Source organism: Jaculus jaculus, chromosome 8, assembly GCF_020740685.1.
Source record: "Jaculus jaculus isolate mJacJac1 chromosome 8, mJacJac1.mat.Y.cur, whole genome shotgun sequence".
In the NCBI taxonomy this organism is placed as follows: Eukaryota; Metazoa; Chordata; class Mammalia; order Rodentia; family Dipodidae; genus Jaculus; species Jaculus jaculus.
In genome coordinates this window covers 72,393,339-72,400,934 of record NC_059109.1, presented here as the reverse complement: position 1 = coordinate 72,400,934, position 7,596 = coordinate 72,393,339, and the positions used below count along the sequence as shown (strand labels likewise).

General features: G+C 40.7%; 1 protein-coding gene across 10 annotated transcripts in view; it reads left to right on the top strand.

Annotated features, from left to right (window-relative positions):
• The first annotated feature begins 6,258 nt into the window (after positions 1-6,258).
• Positions 6,259-7,596, top strand: part of Chd8 (chromodomain helicase DNA binding protein 8) — a 101,596-nt gene continuing 100,258 nt past the window's right edge. For 4 of the 10 annotated variants that reach the window (XM_045155843.1, XM_045155839.1, XM_045155841.1 and 1 more), the window contains exon 1: positions 6,259-6,476. The gene's annotated coding sequence lies outside the window, so the exon portion shown is untranslated. The remainder of the gene's footprint in view (positions 6,477-7,596) is intronic. The other 6 variants (XM_045155844.1, XM_045155837.1, XM_045155845.1 and 3 more) reach the window with 4 other exon arrangements.

Below are 7,596 nucleotides of genomic sequence, written 5' to 3'. Positions count from 1 at the left end.
AACTATATTCTAAGGAGTTTTCTTTTTACTATTTTGAGACATATTGTCTGGGGTAGCTTTAAACTTACTCTATAGCCCAGGCACATTTTGTCCTTGTGATCCTCCTGCCTCAGCTTCCCAAGTAGCTGGGCACTCTACCTTCTAGTTGGACTGTCTACTCTACTCAGCTAATGCACTTACTGAAAATGACAAATATATTCCTATTTCTATACATTTTCACATGCTTTACTCCTAACATCATGCTAAAGTTCAACATGTTCTTCATTTAGGAAACTTTCAGTGACTGACCTGAAGAGTTCTAAGCAATTATTAACATACTATTCCTTAGCTTTTATGTATATTTATTTGTATGCATTTTACTTTATAAATGTGTTTTTTTTAAATTTTTTTTTTTTTTTTGCTTAATGGACTTTTTTTTAATTTTTATTTTATTAACAGTTTCCATGATTATAAAATATATCCCATGGTAATTCCCTCCCTCCCCACCCCCACACTTTCCCATTTGAAATTCCATTCTCCATCATATTACCTCCCCATTACAATCATTGTAATTACATATATACAATATCAACCTATTGAGTATCCTCCTCCCTTCCTTTCTCTACCCTTTATGTCTCCTTTTTAACTTACTGGCCTCTGCTACAAAGTATTTTCATTCTCACGCAGAAGCCCAGTCATCTGTAGCTAGGATCCACATATGAGAGAGAACATGTGGCGCTTGGCTTTCTGGGTCTGGGTTACCTCACTTAGTATAATACTTTCCAGGTCCATCCATTTTTCTGCAAATTTCATAACTTCATTTTTCTTTACCACTGAGTAGAACTCCATTGTATAAATGTGCCACATCTTCATTACCCACTCATCTGTTGATGGACATCTAGGCTGGTTCCATTTCCCAGCTATTATAAATTGAGCAGTAGCCGGGCGTGGTGGCGCACGCCTTTAATCCCAGTACTTGGGAGGCAGAGGTAGGAGGATCACAGTGAGTTCGAGGCCACCCTGAGACTACATAGTGAATTCCAGGTCAGCCTGGGCCAGAGTGAGACCCTACCCTCGAAAAACAAAACAAACAAACAAACACAAAATAAATTGAGCAGCAATAAACATGGTTGAACACGTACTTCTAAGGAAATGTGATGAGCCTTTTGGATATATGCCTAGGAGCGCTATAGCTGGGTCATATGGTAGATCAATCTCTAGCTGTTTTAGGAACCTCCACACTGTTTTCCACAATGGCTGGACCAGATTGCATTCCCACCAGCAGTGCAGAAGGGTTCCTTTTTTTCCACATCCCCGCCAACATTTATGATCATTTGTTTTCATGATGGTGGCCAATCTGACAGGAGTGAGATGGAATCTCAATGTAGTTTTAATCTGCATTTCCCTGATGACTAGTGATGTAGAACATTTTTTTAGATGCTTATATGCCATTCGTATTTCTTCCTTTGAGAACTCTCTATTTAGCTCCATAGCCCATTTTTTGATTGGCTTGTTTGATTCCTTATTATTTAACCTTTTGAGTTCTTTGTATATCCTAGATATTAATCCTTTATCAGATATATAGCTGGCGAAGATTTTTTCCCATTCTGTAGGCTGCCTCTTTGCTTTTGTCACTGTGTCCTTTGCGGTGCAAAATCTTTGTAATTTCATTAGGTCCCAGTGGTTAATATGTGGTTTTATTGCCTGAGCAATTGGGGTTGTATTCAGAAAGTCTTTGCCAAGACCAATATGTTGAAGGGTTTCCCCTACTTTTTCCTCTAGCAGTTTCAGAGTTTCCGGTCTGATGTTAAGGTCTTTAATCCATTTGGACTTAATTCTTGTGCATGGCGAGAGAGAAGAATCTATTTTCATCCTTCTGCAGATATATATCCAGTTTTCAAAACACCATTTGCTGAAGAGGCTGTCTCTTCTCCAATGAGTATTTTTGGCATTTTTATCGAATATCAGGTGGCTATAGCTACTTGGGCTTACATCTGGATCCTCTATTCTGTTCCACTGATCTACATGTCTGTTTTTGTGCCAGTACCATGCTGTTTTTGTTACTATGGCTCTGTAGTATAGGTTAAAATCAGGTATGGTGATACCACCAGCCTCTTTTTTGTTGCTCAGTATTATTTTAGATATTCGAGGTTTTTTGTGATTCCAAATGAGTTTTTGGATTGTTTTTTTCTATTTCCATGAAGAAAGCCTTTGGAATTTTGATAGGGATTGCATTAAATGTGTAGATTGCTTTAGGTAAGATCGCCATTTTCACAATATTGATTCTTCCAATCCAGGAACAAGGGATGTTTCTCCACTTTCTAGTGTCTTCTGCAATTTCTCGCTTGAGTGTTTTAAAGTTCTCATTGTAGAGATTCTTTACTTTCTTGGTTAGGTTTATTCCAAGGTACTTTATTTTTTTTGATGCAATTGTGAATGGGAGTGATTTTCTGATTTCATCCTCTGTGTGTTTGTTGTTAGCATATATGAAGGCTACTGATTTCTGTGTATTTATTTTGTATCCTGCTACATTGCTGTAGGTTTTGATCAGCTCTAACAGCTTGCTAGTAGTCTTTAGGGTCCTTTATGTATAGAATCATGTCATCTGCAAATAATGATAACTTGATTTCTTCTTTTCCAATTTGTATCCCTTTTATGTGTGTCTCTTGCCTTATTGCTATGGCTAAGACTTCCAAAACTATATTAAATAAAAGTGGGGACAGTGGACACCCTTGTCTTGTTCCTGATTTTAGTGGAAAAGCTTCCAGTTTTTTTCCCCATTTAGTATATAAATGTGTTTTTAGTGGTCTTATGTATAGACTGTGTCTTCTTCTATAGGTTGTAAGCTCTGTGAGAGCAGGATCTATGTCATCCATTTATTTATTTACTTATTTTGAGGTAGGGTTTCTCTGGCCCAGGCTGATCTGGAATTCACTATGTAGTCTCCGGCTGGCCTCAAACTCACAGCGATCCCCCACCCTCTGCCTCCCGTGTGCTGGAATTAAAGGTGTGCATCACCGTGCCCAGCTATCATCCCTTTATTTTTGAAAACCACTCCTTTCATCATTTCTTCATAGTGCCAGTGCCTTGAATTTGACTGACATGCTTTAAAATTCAAAGACTTACTTGACAAAACAAAAGGCCTTAGAGTCTTTTCTTTATAACTCAGTCTTTTCCATCTAGTCAAGTGTTCTATATTGTTCTCTCCTTTCTCTAGCCCATTGCCTGCTACCTAGTAAGCAATTAATATGTATTATGTAATATGTACTATTCTTTCTTTATAGCACTATTTTAGCCAGATTTACCTTTGCTTTACTATCATATAGCCTTCTGAGTCAATTACTACCTTTTTTACTACTTGATGTCTCATTTTCTTCCACAGCACTGAATTCTCATTAAATTTTCTAACTTTTTTTTGGGGGGGGGTTTCAAGGTAGGGTCTTACTCTAGCCCAGACTGAACTGGAATTCACTTTGTATTCTCAGGCTGGCCTCGAACTCACAGCAATCCTCCTACCTCTGCCTCCCAAGTATTGGAATTAAAGGCATGGGTCACTACGCCTGAGAATTTTTCTAACTTTTGTTTGTTTGTTTGTTTTGAGGTAGGGTCTCACTATAGCCAAGGCTGACCTGGAATTCACTATGTAATCTCAGGGTGGCCTCGAACTCATGGTGATCCTCCTACCTCTGCGTCCTGAGTGTAATTTTTCTAACTTTTATGGTTAATAATTGTTTCATTATTAAATATATGTATGTATCCAAGCTGTTAATATTCCATGTGTCATTTCTGGTTATATCCCAAATGTTAGTAGTTGCTCTCCTAGGATATTCCATCAAAGATAAAGAAGCCTCCTTAGAATTTGTTTTATGCTGAATTCTGCCCCTAACAGTAAGCAGTAATTTCCTGTATCACAGGAAAGTGGAAGACATTAGTGCAATTGTTTCAATTATGCTTTTGTATTTAAAAATCTTGTTTTAGCTGGGCATGGTGGCACATGACTGCTAAGGTAAGATCACTGTGAATTCGAGGCCAGCCTGAAACTACATAGTGAATTCTAGGTCAGCCTGGTGTAGAGCGATACCCTATCTCAGGGGAGGGGGGGGGACAGATAAAACAGAAAATAGAAAGCCACTGGATGTCATATAATTTATAGTGACAGATTAATATCTGTAGCAGAAATTACTAAGTCATGCATTTCTTTCCCCCTTTCTATGATACCTTTAACTGGTTTTGTTGACAGTTTTTTTTTTTCCTATTCTATACCAGATAACTAGGCTCTCATTCCCGCCCCTTCCCTCCTTCTCTCCCTCCCTCTCTCCCTTCTTTCCTCCTCTTCCTCCTTCTCTCCTCTCTCTCTCTCTCTCTCTCTCTCTCTCTCTCTATATATATATATATATATATATATATGATTTATTTGAGGGTGGCAGATGAGAGACAATGAGGGGCTAGGGCCTCTAGCCATTGCAAACAAACTCCAGACCAATGTGCTACTTTGTGCATCTGGCTTTACATAGATACTGGGGAATCAAACCTTAGGCTTTGCAGGCAAGCACCTTAACCACTAAGCCATCTCTCCAGCCTGGCTCTCATTCTTGAAATCATTAATAATCATTAAGACTGTATCTATGTATTTGTATGTAAACACATTGTTCTGGTAAATTCTAATACCTAAAATGTGACATCATGATAGCTGTAACCTGGAGAGAATTTAACCAAAATATTTTATGCAATGTAAAGGGGGCAAGTATTAGATCAAATCTTAGCACCTCTGACAAAATACTGACATGTGATTTCTTAAATGTCTGAGCTCCTACCAAGTGCAACCATGCAATTTATATCAATGCTTGAGAAATACCTTTAATAATCAGAAGGACTCCATGAGTTTGATAAAAACAAAAAAATCTTTTTTGTAGGCTGGCCTGGAACTTGCAAGTCTCCTGTCCTTGCCACCCAAGTGTAGGATTGAAAAAAAGAAAAAGACTTTTTTTTTTCAAGGTAGGGTCTCACTGTAGCCCAGACTGACTGGAACTCACTCTGTAGTCCCAAGCTGATCTCGAACTCATGGGAATCCTCTGTCTCTACCTCCTGAGCACTGGGATTAAAAGGTGTATGCCACCATGCCCAACAAGACAAATATTTCTTATAGTAAAAGGTAATAACAACAGTAGATCTTTAGATTAGGAAATACAGGAGACCTTACTTTCTCACCGAGTGTAATTTCACTTCTAATGAAATTATTTTCTTTCTAATATAAATGACTAGCAATAGTCCTCTTCATATATTCTCTTCAGTCGTCTAGTTCCACACTATGTGTATATTTAACAATATACAATAGTTTTTAATAGTTTGGGGCTAGAGAAATGGCTTACCAGTTAAGGTGCTTGCTTGCAAAGCCAAAGAACCATGGTTTGATTCCTCAGGACCCACGCTACACAAGGTGGCACATGCATCTAGAGTTTGTTTGCAGTGGCTAGAGGACCTGGTCCATTCTTTCTCTCTCTCAAACAAAGAAAGATGAAGTGTTAAACAATAGTTTGAATCTATTGATGCATGTTATATCTTTAAAAAAATAGTGCTGTTTGGTGGCACATGCCTTTAGTTCCAGCACTTGGAAGACTGAGATAGGAGAGTAGCAATGAGTTCAAGGCCACCCTGAGACTACATAATGAATTCCAGATCAGCCGTGGGAGACCCTAAGTCGAGCACCTCCCCCCCAAAATGGAAGTTTTTCAACCCTGTTATTCCTAACTGACTCGTTATTCTGTGCTCCTAAGTTCAGAATACTGGCAAATTCTCAGGTGAAGCATAGAGCATCGGTACATTTCTCGTGCTGATATTATAAGAGATTTTCCTAGAAATTAGTCACAGTTCAAATAGTCATTTTCAAACTTGACTTTTGCTTCTTTGCTTCGATAAAATGGTATCACTCCTTACAAAGTGCTGGGCTCTCACCACGCTCATAATTATTCCAGAACTTCCCAGCATGATGAGGGCCACCTTGACTACATGAAGGATAGTGTGATGGGGCTGGACCTAAATATTCCAACAGCCGATCCAAAAGAGCTCACATTTTTTCTCCGGTCCTCCGGGAGCCAGCCCATACAAGATGGCGTCCAGACACTGGCCGCTAAGTGGTTTGATTTAGAGCGCCCCCGATGGCGAGGGTCGGCAACACGCGAGGTTGATCAGAGGAGAGCCGCAGCCAGGTTCTATTTTCAATCAGGCATATCTGTGGTTGCCTACGTCCTCTTCTCAGCCTTTCAGGACCTCCCTCGGCAGAAGACTTCCTGGATGGCGCTCACCTTATCCCGTTTGGAGAGACCAGATCCCCGAGCTGCCATTGGCGCACAAGCGCGGAGTGGGCGGACCCGAGCAACATGGACAACTTGCAAGCTAGGTTGAGGCGAGGGCTGGTCATGCTCCGCCGGAAGGCGCCTTGTTCTTGGAGACGGTGAGTTGAAACGCTGACTGGGAAGGTAGTACCAGGACTGGTTCAGGTAGGTTTCGCGTTCCCGCCTCCTCCCTGGTGCTAGTACCTAGTCTCTGTAACCCCAGGGGCTTGCAGAGGTTTCAGCTCCCCGTCCTCCCTTCTCGCACCCATGGCCGGTCCCCAGTTGTGAGCAATCAGGTGCTGGTGATGCTCTTGGCTGAACCATTCTCCTTTGTGAGAGGTGGCGGAAAGAACGGCTGCCGGCTCTGGAAGTGGAGCAGAGCCGGGCTGTCTGGGGGCTACGCGGGCCTTGGTGGACTTTCTAGAGCTTGTCATTGCATTGCTAGGTGTGGCGTACGTGTGAGTGCCTCGTTCTCCTTTCTCGTTCTTAGGCGGAAAATCTACCTGCCTCCGTTTGGTTACTCTATTTTGGACTCGGAAGTGTGAGGTTAGGGTTTTGTTTATTTTTACTTTCTAATTTTTCATAACGATGGGTAGGAAAGCACGGGATGAGTGTGTGCCGATTGTTATACTCAGGTGTAATTTCTGCATCTACTGGAGCTGAGGAACAGGATGTTGGAGTGTTTAGAGATGGTGGGAAGACAGCTCAAGTCTTGCATCTCCCTTGACAGGTCTGCAAATGCAGTCTCTTTATTTACTTGTCTCCAGTGTCGCAGATAATTTCCCTGCCATTGCAGCAGCTATGCAGATGAAGCAGCTCCTTCTTTTCTTCTTCTTCTTTTTTTTTGAGAAACTGTTCTGTCCTGAAGTCTTTTAGGACTTCTATGTAGTAGAATAGTTAGTCTTTGCTATGAGTGAGCAAAGTGAACCAGAAATCGTAAGGTTTACAACTTTATGCCATTTTCTTCTTTAAATAATAGATGTAATGGAACACCTAGGACACAAGCCTGGAAACTGCAGTGCTAATGTCTGCTGTATCCTACCTGACATCAGCACCCACACATTCTTTATCCGTGTTGTTTTGAATTTGCCAAGTCAGTCAGGGATTTTTCTACTGCGTTACTCCTAGTGTCAGGCGAGGCTCCTCTTAGGTTACATTACATACTAGAAAGTAAGCTTGTGATTTGGATAATTCTGCTTAGTGTCTTCTTAGAAATTTCATTTTATGGTCATCCAAAAGATTTCAGAACAGGTTGTGGTAAACTTCATATGGTCAGTAATGGGAA